Raw genomic sequence first — 21,001 nt, 5'->3', positions numbered from 1 at the left:
TGGGCTCCAGACCCAGCCTTAGCTTGACAATCGGCCCAGTTGGTGCAGGATTACTGGCAGGTAAAAGAGCACCACAACTGATGTAGGCATGGTCGAGTAGCTTTACAATTGGCATCATGAACAGGATTAAGAGCTAGACAATTGGCATTGTGAGCAAAATTATGAAAAATTGGTGGCGTTAGCAGGATTATGCCACAAATGTCGTAGTCTGCTACAGGATTCTGAGAAGGTACAGGAGCCAAAAGCCCTTGGAAGAAGGAGGAAATGTGGCTACTTGTGAATATGCTGTGCCCTATGGCCACCTTCCTATTGATTGGGATCTGGTTGCTGCACAGTGTACTGCAAAGCAGCATAGACCAGGTACTACAACACAAAACCCTTTGGGAAGGGGAGGAAATGTGGCTATCCTTGAGCATATGGTGCCTGGTGGCCACTTTTCTGCTGACCGGAGCCTGGCTGCTGCTCACTACACTGCAAACTGACCAAGATTTGTGGCAGAAAGCAGAGTTGTTGGAAGCACGGATAAATGTCCTGGAGGACGACATGCAGCGACTGGCAACTCCTGCCTCTCACACCAAGGAAGATGACCAACCCAGTGGTGAGTTGGGGGAAACTATGCATCTCCAGGCATGACCTGTTTTGCATGAGAAATTAAGACAGTAAAGCAGCAGAAACAGGGAGAGCCCCTGGTGGCTGCAGCTATGAGACTTAGGGGTGGATGGTGTAACGTGCTCTAGAGACTGTGTAGTAAACACGTGTTGAGTTTGTCTGAAGGCTGTTAGGCAATTATGTTTTAGCTGATGTCTAAGATGGTGGCAGGTAGATGGGAGGAACACCCAAAACGGCTGCAGAGTTTCAGATCCCTAGAACAGCACTTTTTCCGAGAATCACAAAAACCCCCTCCCCCTTCTTCCTCACCACCACATCCCCTTCCCATGTGCACGTGAATTTCTCCACCTATAGAAAAATCCCAGCTCAGCTTAAACCCCGCTCACTTCCCTCCCTTCCTCCCCTTCCTTCTTAGCCAGTAGGACCAGTCCAGCTCAGCCTAACTGGATATAAAAAGGCCCAGCCCGACTCTTCCTGTTGCTTTTCTCACTTCTGAGAGGGCAGCCCGCTTGTTCATTTTGCCTCCCTAATACACTTTGGTTGAGTCCCGGTCTCCTGGTGTGTTTCTTTTGCACTCGGGCCAGGGTTTTTTCCTTTCAAAGGCAAAAGGCTCAGAGGATGCCACTTAAACCCGATGGCTGACCAGGTGCCGTAAAACCAGAGAAAAGAGTGCCACATGCAGATGGGCAGATGACCCGAGGATGGGTGCCCCTGCAGACTTTCAAGTATGTTTTCACCTGGTGAAAATGTGGAAAAGTTAGTCTCTATTACTACATACCTGTCTCTGAGGCAGCGGCTGCAGAACGGCCACGGATGTGTGCAGATGCAGGGCAGCCACTCCTTGATGGACTGGGCAAATGCAGCTGTTTGAACTGTGAGCGAACGCTGCAAAAAACTGCCTGAGACTGAGTGAGTAGCCAGTGTAAGCCGAGCTGATTGAAGTAATTCAAAAGCCAGAATGTGAAAGCAGAGAGCTGGAGGAAAACGCAAGGGTGAAGCAGATAAACTGTTTGCTAAAGACATTATCTTGGAGGTGAGGCAGCTAGATGCTAAGAGCCAAGACAATGAGGAAAAAAGCCCTAAAGGCATCTGAGAAGTCTGATGGGTGCCCCACCCATCACAGGCCCTGAGGGCATTTGAGAAGTTTGGGAGAGTGCCCCTCCCATCCTAGGAGGACTGAGTTGTCCTGGAAGGCAGACCTGAGGTGTCATTGCCCTCAGCAAACTGCTCCCTGCATCCCAGCCACTCTGTCTGGAGCAGTCCTGCCTTAGCTCCTCTGGAGAGCAAAAGCTGAAAACCTTGGTGGCGTTCACGTTGTGTTAAGTTTGCAGGCCAACAGTATGTGAGAGCAGTGGAGGTGTGGCAGCCTCCACCTAGATTTCAGAAGATGTATGGAAAAGCCTGGGAACTCAGGCGGAGACCTGCTGCAGGGTTGGAGTCACTGCGGAGGTCATCTATGGAGCAATGTGGAGCAGAAAAGTGGGGTCGGAGCCCCCACAGAGAACCCCCACTGAGGAAATGTCTAGTGGAGCCAGGATGGTGGGACTGCGCCAGGAGCCAAGAACCGTGGGGCTGCTGGCAGTGTGCAGTGCCAGTCTGGAGAAGCTGCAGGCACCAGGGCAGCTCAATGGTCTGCACTTGGCAGAGCTGTAGGAGCAAGGTTGCCCAATGCTTTAGGGGTCCAGGTGCCCCAGTGTGCTTAAGGTTTGCCCTGTTTGGGTTTTGGATTTGTTTGGGGACTGTTTTTCCTTTCTATTCCTCCCTTCTGGAATGGGAATGTGTACCCAATGTCTGTCCCATTGTATCTTGGGAATAGATAAACTTGTTTTTGACTCTACAGGTTCACAGCTGGACGGATTTTGCCTTTGGTCTCAGAGGAGACTTTGGACTTTGGACTTTTAAGTTGGTGCTGCAACAAGCTAAAGACTCTTGGGAATGGGATGGAATGTGTAGTATGTAAATGTAAGGGTCATTTATCTTTGCTAAGGGAACATCACGGAAGATTCTGAATGCATAGATTGTACCTGGTGAAGGGATGGATTGTTGGGAAAATAGAATAGTTTGGTCAATGCCTTTACCTCGGGTCCAATTGGGTGTGGTTCAGCATGTCCATTTTAAGCAAATTGTATGTGTGTGTGTGTGTGTGTGTGTGTGTGTGTAGTTAGTGTGCGTGTGCACCAATGTATCTTTTTAGTTTTGTTGATATTCATGTGTTCTTTAGAGAGAGTGAGAGAAAGAAGGAGAAAGTAGAGAGGAGTTGTAGTGAAGCAGACAGTCAGGCATTGGCCTTGGGACATCCACCTGGTGCAGCCATGCTTTCCAGCCTATGGCTCCAAGGACCTTTTGGCCAGTTACCTAGCTCATAGACCTGTGTGAAGGGGTCTGTTGACCCAGCCTGGTGTGTGAAGGGTTTGTGACCCAATCTGTGAGTGGGCTTAAGGGGTCTATGTGCTCCAGACCCAGCCCTAGCTTGACAGTCAGCCCAGTTGGCAGGATTACCAGCAGGTAAAAGAGCCCGACAACTGGCGTAGTCATGGTCGAGTAGCTTTACAGTTGGTGTCACGAACAGCATTAAGAGTTAGAAAATTGGTGCTGTGAGGATTCCAGGCTTTAGTCTAGTCAGACATTCTAGTTAGTGCATTATGCAAAAGTTACAAGGGGGAAGCTTTGCTGTTGGTACTGGGATTTCTTCTTTCATCTTTCCCTTCTGGTACTATCTCTACAGTGCCCGTAAACAATTTCTATCTCCTATACTTTTATTGATAGTTAAATGGATTGGTTTAAGTTGAGTTCTTTTTTTTGTGTTTGTGTTAGTTTGGGCTAGGGTTGGTTCAAAGTACTTAGTTAATATGAAATCGTGTGGGCATATACCAAATGCTTTAGGTTAAGCTACAATCTGGTGCATCCAGGTACACTTTCTAGTACACTTATCTTGTTACAACTTATCTCCTCTAATTTGTTGGCAGTTGTCCTGGTAAAGAGTTTTGCTTACAGCAGTATTTGAGGAGGGTGATGGGCAGTGTATGTGTGCTTCATGGTCTTTTTCAACTAAACTTTCTGTTCTTAACTTACTGCTAAATATTCCTTTGGCTCTTAGTTTTCATAAGCGCTGTTGTGGGTAAATTATTCTAGGCTGGAAAATGTAGCTTATTTCTTTCCATTACATGGGCTACACCTTCACTTAATGTTTTTATGTAAGTACTTATGCTTACTTTTGTGTCTTTTTAGGGTTTGCTGAAGATGGTGGTATACAGGCTGAGTTGGCCAGAGATGGTGAGGTATATCGGGGTTTATCAATTATAAGACAGGTTCCTTTAGAGGGTTATAAAGCACCGCCAAGTCCTTTGAGTTTTGAGCTATTGCTGGTAGTACTCTGGCAAGCAGCTTTGTTTATCTAGTTGTTTGGGTTTATGGCTAAGCATAGTGTGGTATCTAATCCCAGTTTGGGTCTTAGCTATCATGTTATTCAGGCTGTTGTAAAGTCACGTTTGTAGTTTATTTTGTCCTTGGCTGTGGCTTTTTACACATAAGTATATTCTCACATGTCAATTCATATAGTGGCATTAACATGGCCAAATATAATGAAAAATAAACTATTAAGTAGTGGGAAAAACATATACGTAAAGAATGACAAACAACTTGAGGACTATTCTTGAAGCCACTAATGTGTTTCTCTTTGCAAATTCTTTATTATTGTAGCAATGTTAGTCATCTACCAAAGACAGGATTCATTGTCATGTTGAGTTTAGGCTAATGCATTTGCATTTATACTTGTCCAAAAATCCATATATTTTTAAAAGTACCTTCACATTAGAGTCTTCAGCCAGAATAATGTTCTGTACTCAGTATTTGGTCAAATTATGACTTACAAAGAATATTATACATAGAAGTGATTTAAAATCACCTAGAAAATCACACCTATTTTTTGGTCTAGAAAATTAGGAATCAGGGACTGAGAATTTTATCAATGCCTGAGCAGCAAGTAAACTCCCTTCTCTTGAGTCATAGAGAAGAATTTATTGTAGACAGAATTCAACGTTATAGTAAGATTTTTTTAGTTTTGACTTTTAATCATTAAAACAATACTTATTTATTGTAAAAATCTAAAAACTCTTGAAAATATTGAGAAGGTAAAAAAAAAAAAACAGCTTGTAATTGAACCATTTTGTTTCCTTTCAGATGCACCAAACTCTTATTTCTACAAAAATTCACAAAAAAATATTTTGTACTATGCACTGGGGGAACATTTCATAAAAATTAAATTTGTTCATTAGTCAAAGAAAGTGCAGTGCAGGGAGATGCGTTTGTTTATCAGGAGAACAGAGACTTAAAACCTCAAGGAGAAAACATACAAATTAAGCTTCATTGTTCTCAAATATAGGCACAATCTCCACCCAATTTATGGGTCAGGTGGAAGGCATTAACGTCAGATTAGGATCAAAGGATTATAAAGTAAAGCTTATTTTAAACTTGATCCTCATTTACAGAAGACCTCATTTCATAAAAGACTTTAGTGTCTTTATGGTGGGAATGTTTTAACACAGATTTATTTGTAAGGCTTGTAAGGATTTATAAACACTATGTTTAATTGTTGTTTTAAGACATCTATTATGGCTGCTGTTTTCTTGTTTTAGTTCAATAAATCTCCAAGTTCAAATCTGTCAGATTTGTGATTCACCATTTTAATACACAAGCCATGATATTCTCCCTGACCTTGTATAGGAAGAAGGAACAAAGACATGGAATATATTAAGTAATCAATGATTTGGAGTATTACATTTATATAACAGATTTTTTTTAAAAAACTTTAAAATTTTGATCCAGATGAATTGTATTAGTGAAAACATCATTTAAAATTTTTAGCTTTAGGGATTTTAACATTATTTGTATTACTTTTAAATATATAGTAGTGATTATTTTTACATTATTATTCCTCACATATTAACTCACTCATTAATATGCTGACAAGTCATTTTTTAAAAATTCTAATTAATTAAAATGCTAACATGCTCAGTTACTAAATAAGTACAAAACTGAATTTGCGATATCTTGATAATTTGAAGTTAATTTGAGTATAGAATGAAATCCATGTATTAACTGTGTGCTGTTTATTGACACATAGTTTTCTTATAACTTTCCCTCAAAACCATCCAATCTGTGCAACTATTTTCCTGAACAGTATTTACCCCAACTCAATAAATACAAATTGGAAGGCAGTTTTGTTCTAGCATAATACTTTGAAACACTGTAGTGGGATATATCATGAAACTATAACAAGTTGCCTACAAAGCAATGTTTCATCTTAATTCACTGGCCATACATGAACCTAGTTTTATTCAATGAACAACATGTATTTATTAATCATCTGATATATACCTAGCATATAATGAAAGATGTGTGATCAAGAAGCAATTATAGATTTTGGTATTGAAAAAATAATCAGACAGATAAAAGAAATATTTTGAAACCTAAAATTGAAAGCTAATAATTTAATTGAATAAAAAAGCAATCCTCTGTTTTTGAGCATGTCAAACTTCTCTTTCTGCATGTGAACTCTCTGGGCAGGACTGTAGAGCTTGGTCAATGAATCATCTTCACAAGGAAGGCGTTGGTAATTACTGATTGACAATTCTGGTTTATGGAAATTATTTTTAAGCAAAGTCAATCACAACAGTAAAATGACTGATTGATTATACTACTTGAATCCAACAGAGATTATTGAGAGATTGTGATTTTCACACGAGTAAATTCTGTAAAATATGACCCTTTGGAAATTGAGAATTTTGTCTAGATGTTTTCTTGCCCTTCTTTTAGCTTCAACATAATATTTTGAATTCTTTAGAAAATGAGTTGTCTTTGCATCCAAAAAGAATTTCTCATAAATTTCTTTGTAACTATCCTTAAGTGAAAGGAAGCTAATTTATTTTTAGGCTAAAGTTAGTTTTCAAAATCAGGTATTTCATTAAACCCTTCCCCCAAAAATATATTAAGAAAAGTTTTCTACTCATTTTCACAATTCTTTATTATTTTGACAGTCTTGTGAAGGTTAGATGCATTCATGCCTTCAGCTTTAGATGGAATTCTCTTCATTTATTTGAGTCTCTTGAAACTTCTCTTGTAAACCATAATCCAAGTCCAGTTAACAAAACAATCTTATGATCTAATAGCATGTGGCTTAAAATAGTGAGAAACAATCCTTTAGTACATTGCTACATAGGACATTCAGGTTTGAGCTACCACAAAGGCCTTCCAACAGAATGAGGCATAAATCAGTGCAAGCTGTGGAAACAATAACTTTCCAAATATTGTACGCTAGTGTCGACATAGTGCCACAACACTCAAACATAACAGAGTCTGAATTAGACCACAGTCAGGATTCCAAAGGAAAATATACACTTCTGCACAGCACAGATGCCATCTCTCCCCTCCTGGTATACACACATCTGTTGCAGTTCTGAAATAAGTCTGTTTGGCTCAGAGGGGAGGCAGTGATGGCACTGCCATTAACTGTTTGATTTCAGTGAGGTTCACACTACATAGAGCTTTTTAGAAGGATTTCTGGGGTACCATTTTCTAAGACTCGTTTCTTAGTGATGCCTTACTAATCTTTTGTCATGTTTACACAGGGCCAATTTAAAAAATACAATGACTTAGACTTTCTTTTGATAATCTTCAGTGGCAATAATGCCTGCAATACATAAACAAAAATTTTTTTGTTAAGTGTTCTGTAGTAGATAACATGTTTATATTTCTGACCCAAGATAACTGGGATATTGGAGTTGAAGTAAATTAACCACTGCCCTACAGGCTTCATCCACAATAAGATGTGGTGTCAACCTTGTTCTACTTCCTTTGCCCCTCCTGTCAATTTACAGGTCAGGAGGGACAATTATTGTCTAGGATATAAGGCTTAGGAGATTTTATGTATTTTAGTTATGGTATTTTATAAGTTTTTACAAGCCATTTAAGTATTCCTTTTTTTTTTTTTCTAACTTAATTATTCTTACGAAAAAAGAAAAAAAAAATGCAGAGACATTCAATTGAATGATCAATTTAGATCCCAATATTTGGAAAAGCAATGGAGTTTTGGGGAAATATGGTAAATCTAAAAAGTCATGCTAAAAAAGCATATGTACCTTTATATGCATAGTTATCTTTTAACCTTTCATTTTCATTACATGTATGTGTCAGAAATTTTATTTTAAATGTGCCTCTTCTAATTCCTGTCTTTTTGATACATACTGTGTGCCTGTTTATGTTGTGGGGCAAGGAAACCAAGAAAAATGTGCTTCCAACTCAGAATTTCCCTAAAAATTATCCCATCGTTAACTGATAGAACTGAAAAAGGAATACCAATTTTTAAAATCTTAACTTTTTCATTTTTTTTTTCAGAAATTTTTAACTGAAACTTATTGCACTCTTACTATGTGCCAGGCATCATGCTAAGAGATTTACACATATATCTTACACATTAATCTTTGAAGAAGCTCTGGGAAGTAGATGCTTCCATTAAAAAAAAAAACAAAACATTTTACAGATAAGCAAATCAAAGTACAAATAGTTTACTCAATATTACACATGCATAGACATTGTAATTAGGAATCAGTTGACCCTGGAGTTTTATTTTCAAACCACAATTATATGGTCAAACATGAGGAAGCACTCATAATATGCTGAAATGATTTTTAAATTTTATATAATCAACAAACACTCCCTCTTAATAACTTATACTTCTGTATTACCTACTACTCTAGGCTGCAAGTGACAAAAATTACTGGGAGCTACTGAAGCGTTTATTGTAATGACACAGGAGGTATTTCATAAAACTCAAGCCCAGGGGAGTAGACCAGAAGCAGCGTCTGAAGCACAGATTTTTGAATAGGAATAGAAGGGTCCAAATAATTCAGAGCATAGAGTGAAGAAGAATATTTACTGATAAATTATGTTTTCTTATCACTCAGAGGTGAGATATGACTTCTTTCTGGCTCAGGGTTTGGAAAGAACGGCAAGAAATGAGACAGTGTAGATGATGATGTAGGGAGGAATGGTATTTATGAGATGAGATTTGTGAGAAAAGTTGCAGATATGTCAGGGAAGACCTTAAAGCAGAGCAGATTTTACATCAGTTTTCAAGATTTATCCTAGAATGACTCTTAAAAGACTCTTACAGAAGCTCTAGACTAGCAAGGACCTGGAAACTGGCAGTACAGACTTTTGCCTCCTTAGAGTATCATGGGAGCACATCTGATACAGTCAGAAAGACTGGCCAGAAGCCCAGCTGAAAGCAAGTGTTATGGAAGAAGATATATAAAGAAGCCATAAGATGACAGTGGATATAAGCAGCAGATAAAGTAAAAACAAAATTAATTTCAAATCTTTTAGTTTTTAATTTCTTCCTTTTTAAAAATCCATTCTTTCAACAAGTATTTATCAAGATCATACTATGTGCTCTAGACGCTAGGGTTACAGCAAAGAATAGATCTGAAATTTTCTGCCTTCATGGAGATTACATCCTGGAGGGAAGAATGACCATAAACAAAGAAATAAATAGATAAAATAACAGATGTTAGTAAGTGGTACTGATCAAAGACTGCTGGTGGAAGGGACATTTGCCATTGTATCCTATAGCCTGTCCAGAGAAACACACTAATGAAATGCTAGTTGAAGACAAACATAATGGCAGAGGGAGAACAACTCGCATGTTTATCTGGGAGAAGAACCACGGAAGCAGCAAGTGCAAAATCCCTGAAGGAGGAGCACACCAGGAGTAAAGGGATTACAGCAGTGCGGCTAAAGTGGCTGGAGCAGAGTGAAGGAGGCGAGGAGTCGAAGGAGGAGAGGTTTGATCGCATCAGTGGAGGCCAGTGAGCAGAAACAACACTGCACTTATTCCATATTCCCTGGTGTTATTTAGGCCACCTCTAAGTCCAAATATCACCTGGGAAGAAGATAAAAAAAGATGGGAAGGCAGTAGAATATTGATTGAGGATTTATCAATAAAGATTAAATTTCTAAAAGAATGTGACTCTAAGTAACATTGGATTGACTAGATTATGGTTATCTGGTAAATCAGGCCCTTAGCACAAAGTGAATTCATTAGGAAGATATATTAAAAATTTTTGCAGGTTCAATTTTTTATAGAACCCACAAGGTTTACACTGAGAAACCAATGTGAATCACCAAATGAGGAAAAAGAAATATCAATTTACATTTTTATGGGGAAAAAAACTTAATATTTCACAGGCAATGATTGAAATCTAACTTTGTGTTTTATGTTTTGTATTACCATAAATAGAGGTGAAAGTCTAAGCATCTTCACAGGCATTTTGGGGCAACCCAAGTAAAAAATGGCTTAAAATAAGATAAACTCAGGATGATGAAAACAATGAATAACCTAACTGAAAAGGGTATATTTTCCCTATTGCTCCTGTTTAGTGTTAGGAAAATGAAAATCTGTGAGAATTAAGAAAAGGATTACTGTACCTTGTGTGTGTTGCAGTGAAACAAAGCAGGCTCTGTGGTCAAAAAAGAAAGACTGACATAAGGTTGTCAGGTAGACTCTTCAGTTTTGGCTTCAATGTGAGCCTTCTTCTAGAAACAGCAGTGGTAATAGAGCAATCAATCTTAGCAGGTTGAAACATCAAATGAATGTTTCAGAAACACATCAGAATTCTCTGCTTCGGTTGAGCTATTTTGCTCTTATACATATTAGATGAAGCTGGTTCCACTCCCATTAATCTAGAATGGGGGAGATGAGGGGAACACCTGGTAAGGTATTATATTTCTTGGTACATCCCTTTTAGGTAAGCTTGAAAAGAGAATATTCATAGTGTTGGATGCAATCAAAAGTCAACAAGGGAGATTGACCAGAAAAAAAAAATCTACTGTTATTTGATGGTTATCCTGGGCTGTTGTGGCCTGGGGAAAGGGTCTATATTTTACACACCTAATACTATTCTAATTTCATAATTTCTCAAGTTAGGTGTAATATAAGAGGCAACCTGAGATTTCACAGAGGAGTGTTTTTCATTTCACAAATTGAATACTTTAAGTAATATGCAATCTATGAGGAAGAGGGTTCTAAAAACTAAAGAAAGATATTCTGGGTTTAAATAGCTAATGATGAATATCAAATTTAATTGAATATTAGACACGTGGAAATGATATTACTTTTTATTGTGTGGGACAAAGGCCATTTTAGTACTTAAAAATATATCAAATGATAATTTGTATTCAAACTGTGATAGATGGTACACATAATTTAAATCTCAGGATAACTTTGTAGCATGGCAGCTAGTATTATAAATATTTTTAAACTAAGGAAATTGAAGATTAGAAAAGTTAAGCAACATACTTACAGTAATTCCACTGTTGAATTGCCATCTTTTTCTTTTCCTGCTGAAATCTGCTCTGCGTAGTAGAGCCTTATTCAGTAACGTGGACAGACACTCCCATCCAAAACAAACTCTAATGTTACACATCTCCATGGGTTGTGAAAGGATAGTTTTCATTTAAATCAAATCTATTTGGAGAATGAGGCTACCATTTTTTAATCTAGAAAAAAAAAATCCTTGCAAATAATTTCTCTGTGCTGTGATTTTGGAGAATCAATGTTTTCTCTGTCTTTAGAATTCAAGACAAATAATGAGGGGTAGAAAGATAAAGGAAGAAGAGTGTTAGAAAGGTTCTCCTTTACCATTAGCCATCAAGCACAGCACTTTGAATGAAGGATGTATTTGACAACTTCAATCATTACTGACAATATTTTTTTGTATCCAGACTCATGAAATGACACTGTAGTCTGAGCATGGTAATGTTTTCCACTTGTGGGGAAAAGTGATGAATGGTATTTAATTGCCTATTCACATTTTTTTGTGCCACAGTGAGTAGAGGATTTGATTTGGACCAATTTTCAACAAACAGCCATCTGGTATCCTTGAATATGTAAAATAAAATTTATCTCTTCTTTTTAGTCTTCCTCAACTTACCTCCAAATTTTAAAATAACTTGAAGAAAATTGTTTTTTTGGTATGAAAACTTTCAACAGATATTGTTCAAAACTCTTTCTTTTCCTTTATTTTTTTTGTTTCAGAGTAAAAGAGGAATGAGTAGGATGTTAGTTTTTATGGAGACAAATCATAACATAGTTTGTAGCACATATTTTGTTAGGCAATATCTGATGTAAAATAATTAACAGATTAAATTTAGTATGCATACTTTTTCCCCCAAAGACTATAAAATCATGAAGTAATTACTGTAAATCTGGAAATGCATAGCTTTATTTCATTTTCAAGTTTCCTTTGACTCAACAATGTGCATGATTTTCTGGCCATGAATTAGAGTTCAAGCAACATCTCAACCATTCATCAGTCAGAGTGATTTCCAATTATTAATTCCCTATTGTCCCACTTTACTAAGTACACTCTCTCTTTTTGTCTCTCAGTCCATTAAAAACTCCTAATTCCCATCTTTGAATAGATATATTTTTCTTGCTATATTTTTCTTGAAGTTGTGCACATCTTAGTAGAGGTTTGAAAGGAAGGCAAGCCATTGGGTCTGTATAATTTTATGTATTTTATATACTTTTCAATTATTTAATTTTATGTTATATGTATTTATTATGATTTACATATGATTGCCATATTTATTGAATACAAACATAACTTCACAGATTTTTCCTGTTAACTTAGAACTTAGATTAGGCCTTTCTATGAAGTCATATAATATTAACAAACCATTCATATAGTCGAATGATTGCTGTGGTAATTCATAAATTTTGTCAAATTCTTTCATTCACTCTATTACCAGGTTCTAAAATGGCCAAGATATTTTTTTATTATCAGACTGTACAAATAATTTTCAATTATACCTACATTTAAAAGTTTTAGTTAAATTTGTAACTCTCCTACTTGCACTTGCCTGCCAAGGCTGAAGAATTCTACTTCTGCAGAGTTTCTTACAGTTCTTTTTTTCATTTTTCCAAACAACATGGATAAGTTTGTTACTATTAGCTTAATAATTCTTATGCTCAGCTCTGATTGTAGCTCACCTAAACCAAAAGAAAATTAATTCAGCCTCACTCTTACATAAAACTCTGTACTGCGGAATTCAAAGCCTTCTACAACAGTAATACTTTTAAGGCTTTCTTTCCCAGAATGATGCTAGTCACACTTTTGACTTGGCCAACTTCGTGGTTTCCTTATTACACCCACAATTTCTTGCCTATTCTTACTCCTCCTTTAGATGTCATAATTACAACACTAATATGATTTAATATCCATTTGATATGTAGTTTACAAACAGCTGCCACAAATACATTATTTCATTTAATCCAAAAAATTTAAAACAAACATAAAAAAACCTTGAAAAAATGTGTAGGGTATCTATCCTTATTTTATTGATAAGGCAACAGGGACTCTAATAACATGACTCATATATCAAAGAGAAGAGGCCAGTTTTATATCCAACTCTTTGCTATTAAATATTATTTCACTTACCAGAACTTTTATCCAATTTTCCTAGATATAATGGAATCATATCAGAGAACATCTAGTCTAGTCATTTAATTTTGTATACAAGGAAAGAAACTCTTTCTTGAATCTGGAAAATCCTTTCCTCTATCTGGATTTTAAACACGTGTGTTCTGTGGACAGCACTTCAGAGAATCAAAAATGACTAAGACATGGTCAGTAAATGACCAAACAAAATATACATTCTACAACAGAGCAAAGAGATAGATAAGGTGAGTAAAGAAGCATTCAATTTAGAATGGGTGTCTGGGATAATCTGGGAATGGCTCTTCCCATGGCATTTTAAAGAAACATCATTCTGAATTTATTGCATCCTGTTTAGTTTATAGAATTTATGAAAGGTTTTTTGAGGACATAAACTCTCCATTAGTCAAGTTTTTTCCAACAGAATCTTGAATAGTACCTGTACATAGTAGTTACTAAATAAATATTTGTTTTAATAAATCAAAGGACCACATGGTATAGAATTAGATATGAAAATAACAACTTTACATTGTTTAGTGTTTATTTTATATTCCAATAACTGAGCTAGTCATTTAACACATTTCATGTTTAGAATAAGTGTTTGAGACAGATATCCCTATCACATTATATTCTTTAATACAAATTCAGTGCATAGAAACATTTTGTAGTTACTTGATAATTTAAAAGCATGGAGACTAAGGACCATAAGTTCTGATTGAACAATGAAGGTAATATATTTGGAATGGGAGAAGGGAGACAATAAATTAGTCCAAGGGAAGCAACGGAATTTGATATATTTCTATCTGCCATTTGCATGTAAAGAACTGATACAAAATCAAGAAAGATTTTAATAGCAGAGAAAAAGAGAAGTTGAATATATCATTGTATTCAGTTTCTAGGTCTTGGCATTTCATGTTAAGCCATTTGGATATGAGTCCAGATGGAGCACACTTGTGAACATACTCCAGTTTAAAAATTCGGAAGGTAGAATATAGTTCAGAATTTATTAGTTATGAATGTCATATTCAATAGAAAGAGGGAGGGACAATCTATTTTTTTTAAAAAAAACCTTTTATTCAGACAACATTTAAACACAGAAAATTATGGTCTAAAGCTGCACAACATTATATTTAGCAATTATGTTTTTCTTATTTGTTTTATTTTCATTTCTTGAGAATTATTTGAAAGCAAGTAATATACATAAAAACATCTTAATGGTTCAGTATCAGTCTGCATCTCTAAGAACATCTCTTAAATAACCAGAATATGATTAATACTCCTCAAAATCACATTTTTTTTAGTTATCCCAGTAATGTCATTTGCAAGATTATTTCAAACCAGGATCTAGTCAAAGATTACATGGTGTACTTGTTTAGACCAGATTTTTAAAAAAAACAGTTTTAAGTTGGAAAACTTACTCAAAACATTTGGGGCAGATTAATAATGATTTAAAAAGGAAATCAATATGGGGTGTATCGTTATCTATTGCTGCTGTACAAAGCAGCCTAAACATAGTGGCTTAAAACAACAACCATCAATTTAACTTATAATTTTGTGGCTTGGCAATTTGGGCTGAATTCAGCAAAAACTTTTTTTGTTCTTGGGTGGATTTTCTCATGTATCTGTGGTCAACTGCCAGCCAGTTACAGGATGGCAGAGGTGGGCCTAAGATGCCCTCATTCATATATGTGATGGTTGGCATTGTGTCAGCTAGAGCAATGGGAGTGACAAGCCATATGTCTCTCATCATCTATCAGGGTAGCTTGTACTTGTTCAAATGCTGTCTCAACCAGGTTCCAAGAGAAAGAGCAAAAGTGTGCAATGTATGATTCTATCACATTCTATGAGATTAAGCAAGTTAGAAAGTCACACAGATTCAATGTGTGGAGAAATAGATTTTACCTTTAGGTGGACAGAGCTGCAAAGACTCATTTTCAAAGGTGTGTGTGTTGGGGGGGCGGTTATAAGAAAGTTTGTGGAGAATCATGGCCACTTTAGCAATCTACCACTTGTATATTGTGTCTTAAGATGTTGCCATGTGCAAAACATAGTAGAACTCTGGTTTTTAGTCATTTAATAAAATTCTTGATTCAAACTGCACTATTCAAACTACTCAAGCAGTTTGATAGTTTGTAAACTATACATCTAACAAGGGATTAATATAAAGAACAAGGAATTCAAGCAACTTAACAGTAAAAATACAAATAATCAGATTAAAAAATGGGCAAAGGATCTGAGTAGACACTTCTCAAAGGAAGATGGCCAACATGTACCTGAAAAAATGCTCAACATCTCTAGCTCATATCAAAACTACCTTGAGATATCATCTCACCCTGGTTAGGCTGCCTATTATCAAAAAAGACAGAGAAGAACAAATGCTGACAAGGGCGCTGAGAAAGGGGTACTCTTCTACACTGTTGATGGGACTATAAATTAGTGTCCACTTTGGAAAACAATATGGACCCTTCTCAAACAACTACAGATAGAACTACCATAAAATCCAGCAATCCCACTACCAGTTATAAACCTAAAGGAATGGAAATCATTATATCCCATCATTTGAAGTGGTATCTGCACTCCCATGTATGTTGCAGCTCTATTTTCAATAGCCAAGTCATGGAACCAACCTAAATGTCCAGCAGTGGGTGACTGGATAAGGAAAAGTGGTATATATACACAATGGATTACTACTCAGCCATAAAAAAAGAATGAAATTCTGCATTTGCACCAACATAGATGAGGTTGGAAAAAATTTTTAAGTGAAATAAGCCAGGTGCAGAAAGAAACATCACATGTCCTCACTCCTAAGTGGGAGCTCAAAAAAATAAAAGAAGAAAGAAAGAACAACTACAATAACACATTGAACTTTCAGAAGGAGAGAACAGATCTATGGTTACTAGAGGTGAGAAACAAGGAGGGGAAACGGGGATTAGGGAGAAATTGGTTAATGGACACAAAGAATTATTACATTTTGTAATGACAGATATGCTAATTATCCTGATTTGATTATCACATATAATACATAAGTATTCATAGTCAATTCTGTACATGACTCTGTATACAAATATGTACAGTGAATTATGTTTCAATAAAAAACAAATTTAAAAATACTGCTTGAGTAAGATGTTTTTCAAAACTTACAAAACCTCATTAGCCCCCCTCCCTAAAAGCTCAACATATTACTGTGATTGTTGTTTCTTTTTTTCTTTCTCTCTATTTATTGTTCATTTGTTTATTCATGGATTCAGCTCCCAGTCCTAAAGACTCATGTTTATATTGTCAGCCTAAAAATTCCTAATGAGATGTTATAGCCCATTTTTAGCTGGTCAATCAAATTTTTCAGGTAGAAGCATTACAAAGCAATGTTTCAGTTTTCAGTTTCAAATAAATGAATGAAAAATATTTAGGGAGCATATTTCTGGATCTAAATGAAAGTGTAAATCTAAAGTTGTGATAATCTAAAGTCAGTGATAATTAAGGATCGAAGTATTGGCATGTTAGATTAAACTCACAGGAAATAGTTAATAAACAATAGATTTTGAATTGAATATTAATTAGGGCATAAGATACGCTTCTATGAAGAAAAGAAGAAGAGAGCACTAAATACAGTGCATAAAACAAAATGGAAAATTTACTACCAATAATCCAAAAGGATAGAGTCCAGAATTGGTTGGGTAGTTCTATTATCCTCAATACTTGGCTTCCACCTTGAGTCAAAAGATGCTGATCTAGTTTTTGCCATCATCCAGACAAAGGGAAGGGAGACAGGGACACAGGAATTCATGACAAACCTTTTCAAGTCAAATCCTGAAAGTGGCAATCATCACTTAATCTCTGCAGTCACAGGATCGACCAAAACTTAGTCTCAGGATTATGTTATTGCAAAAGGCTGAAAAGGTACTTTGTATGGTAGATGAGCAGGTACGCTTCATGTCTATGGAATAGGGGAGAACAGATATTGGGGACACCAAGAAGCCAGCCACAGGATATTATATCCTAATGATAATTTCCTAATAAATACTCTTGGATACCAGATTTAAAGTCTTACTTTTATAACATTTATAATATACATGCTTAAAATACTATTAGAAGAAATTAAGTAGTTTTGCCCATAATTTCATCCTTGTAACTTACCAAATATTTTATACTCAATCATTTATTTATAGTTTTAATAAACTTTTGCATAATGTTGTTATGAAATGTGTTAAGAATTCTGATTATGTATGAAATAAATAGTTTGTGGTTATTTATTCATTGCAGTTAGTCATCATTATAACAGATAAATTAAATTCCATCAACTGTGTACAAGTATATGTGTCGACAAATCTCTTAGAAAGTCCCTACATTCACTGAGAATCTTGGTATTTGACTCATACTCTTCTTTCTTTATTTCCATAAACTCCTGCAATTATTCTAGATGAATACAGCATCCATCCATAATCTTGTCTTTACTATTCTTTGAAAAGGGAATTGGATTTTGAAATCAGTGTGGCCCTTAGTAGACTATAAATGTTTATCCAGAAATGTATGACTGCCAAGAAAAGTGCTTGGAGGCTGTCTCAAAAGGTGGTTTGGAGGATATCCTTAACTGCACTGGTGCATCTTCTAAAATCCAGAGCCTCGCCCTGGGACTTCCAGACTCAGAAATAAAGGAAATGATTCATTTCTCAGGGACAATTCACATTAATGAAGTCAACAAGGCAGGCAAAGCAGATATATACAAGATAAAATAACATATTGATTTGAAATAATTACTTGTTTGTGACATTTAAATAAAACCCTCCACTATTTTACAATATTTATGAGTGCCAATGTTTTGCACAAAATGCCTCTAGGAGCTGACTCTCAAATGAAAGAGATAGGCTTATCTTAATAAATGTGACATAGGATAATGAACAAAGAGACAGATGTAAAATGTCACTGTCTTTGAAGTTGGAGCCTTCCAACTTAAAGAAAGAAAACATTATTCTTCATATCTTCAAGGTGTTCAACAAATAACTTGTATCCCTTCATCTTCTATATGCTCCAGGCTCTAAATACATAGGTAATATTGTTTAGAATCTAGTAATATTGGTAATACTATTATTTTAGCACATTTATTGATTAGACATCAGTTCCACATTGATGTGAAATATTATTGTTTAAATATATACATTTCTCACTTGTAAGTCTACTTTAAGGATCTATTTGAATTTGGTAATACATTAGCAAATTATTTATTTCTGCTTTTGCAATAAACACCTGTCTTCATTATGATGGTTTTATAATAGCTAAGTTACCTGTGTTACACAGGATTTAATTTGGGTATGAGTAAAAAAAAACCCCCAAAAATTAAAAATGAGTGCGGATTAAATACATTATGCATTTATTTCTCTCACATATAAATGTATATAGTGATGGGTCAAGACTGGTAAATCAGCTCCATAAGTGTTAGGACCTAGGGTCTTACCAACTTGTGTTCCTAATAAACTCAATACTGGTTTCTTCTTCATGGTTCAGTTCCAGAAAATGAATCTAAATTTCAGCCACACAGAATAGAAAAAGGAAGGAAAGAACCATTCTCTTTGCCATTAAGGACGGTTATTGGAGGTAACACACCCCACTACCATTTATGTTCCACTTAGCAGAACTTAATTACCTATATTACAAAGGAGCCCAGAAAATATTCACTTATTTTCAGAGATATTTTTGCTCATTTAAAGAAAACTGTTAAGATATCTAAAGAGTATTGATTATTTTCTGGAACATTTCTCAATTTAATTTTCTTCAAGAATATGAAGTCTCTTCTTGACGCACTCTTCCAAGTACACTTTAGAATACTCATTTCAAGGGATATTTTCAAGACAAGCATGCAGAAAAAAACTAATTAATTTGGAGAGAATTTATATCTTAAATTTTCTGTTCACAACACCATCTACTTAGAAATCTCAAGAGATACAGAAAATTACAAGAAGGTTGAAAATAAGACAAAATTTCAAAAATTAATTGCCTTCTTATATACTCCCATAAAACAGAAACTATAGCTTAGAAAAGTATCATTTATAATAGCAATATTATATATAAGACCATGAGGAATACATCAAGATTTTGAAGTAGTGAATAGTGATTGCGTTTTCCTTCTTTTTCTCTGTACATTTATTTTAATATTTCTTTTCATGCACTGGAAAGCACTTATAGAACATTGCTATACAGAATTAGTGACAGTGGTCATTTTTTTTTTAATTTTAAGGTGAAGTTTTCAATTTGTCATAATATATATATATATATATATATATATATATATATATATATATATATATATATATATATATATATTTGGCAGTCACTTTAGCAACTTAAGTGATTTACCGTCTGGTTTCCAAAGTGTTTTTATCCTGAATAAATTTTGAAATTCTCCAATTACTTTTTGTCCTGAATTTATTGTAGTGACTACTTGGCTTATTTCTTTTGCTCTGTTAATGTCATCAATTACATTAATAGAATCTTTAAAATGAAACCAGTTTTTCTTTCATCAGATCTGGGGAAAATCACTGTGGTCATGGTTTTGTTGTTTTCTAGGGTTTGTTTTGCTTTATTTGCTTTTTTGTATTTTATTTTGCTTTCTATTGTTATATTTAGGATTTTGGGGTTTTGCATCTATTTTTATTGAGATTGGCTTGTAATTGCATTTCTAAACTTAAGTTCCACTTTTAAAATTTTTTTGTGTAGATTTGAAAATCGTAAAGAAAAAGTTTCTTAATTGGTAAGCTTTATTCACTAGTTTTGATTTCTCTAACGTTTATTCTCTAACTATAATTATGGCTTTTCTAATCTCCCTTGTAACTGTGTTAATAACAATTTTTATTTAGAAGAGTAATTTTAAAATCTCTAAATTTTATTACCTTATTTTTATTAATTTATCTTTGTTAATCTTGATCTATATGTCACTGATTCTTTGAAAATTGTTGAAAGTTCTTTTAAAATTGTTAAAAGTACTTTTTGAAACTAGTGTGTATATATATGTATATATACTAGTTAATTTTTAAATATCAAAGTGAATAAGAAAATATTCCATTTTTTTCAGCTTTTGTGACATATTTTATACATGTCCATTAGGTCAAGTTCATTAAATGTGTTTTTCAAGTTGCCCATATTATTACTATTTTTTGTCAGTTTTATCAATTATAGAGAGATTATGATAAAATCTCCCACTCTAATGGTGTATTTTCTACTTTCTAATAGTTATATCCTTTTTGGTTTGTGTGTTATTAGTTGGGTACATGTTTACAATATCTATATACCCTCTTTTTCAATATGTAGTGACCCTTTTTGCCTTTAATTATATTGGGATGAAATTTTATCAAATAAATTTGTTAAGATAATTTATCTTTATATTTATCATGAACTGCCATATATATAAATCTCTTTTTTCAGTATACCTTTCTTTGCTTTTATTTATTTGCTTAATATTTTTATATGATATATGACTGAATTTAAATATATATGTAATTTTTCTCAGTATCATCATTAATGATATATTTGAAATTATTTTTACCACGTTAATTTATGCTTTCTATCCTTCCTTTAAAGCAATTTTTGCTGTCTGGTTTAGTTTTATTAATTCAACTTTTCCTTTTACTTTTCTGAAAGCCAGTTGTGATTCTTTATTGGTTATCTTCTCTTTCTATCTCTGTCTGTCTCTCTCTGTGGCTATTTTAAAGACATTCTTTATTGTCACTGGTATTTTGAATTTTTATTATGATGAATCTGAGGATGAATTTTTTTGTATTTATCCAGCTTCATGTCCATCATCTTTCACTATTCTAGAACCTCAGAAACCATGATGAACCTTCATTATATCATCTCTCAACCTCTTTTATATTTCTTTTCTATGTCTTTGTGTCCTCTCTATAACCTGC

The sequence above is a fragment of the Cynocephalus volans genome, chromosome 12, assembly GCF_027409185.1.
Source record: "Cynocephalus volans isolate mCynVol1 chromosome 12, mCynVol1.pri, whole genome shotgun sequence".
NCBI classification, from domain to species: Eukaryota; Metazoa; Chordata; class Mammalia; order Dermoptera; family Cynocephalidae; genus Cynocephalus; species Cynocephalus volans.
Note: the sequence above shows the minus strand (reverse complement) of the source record.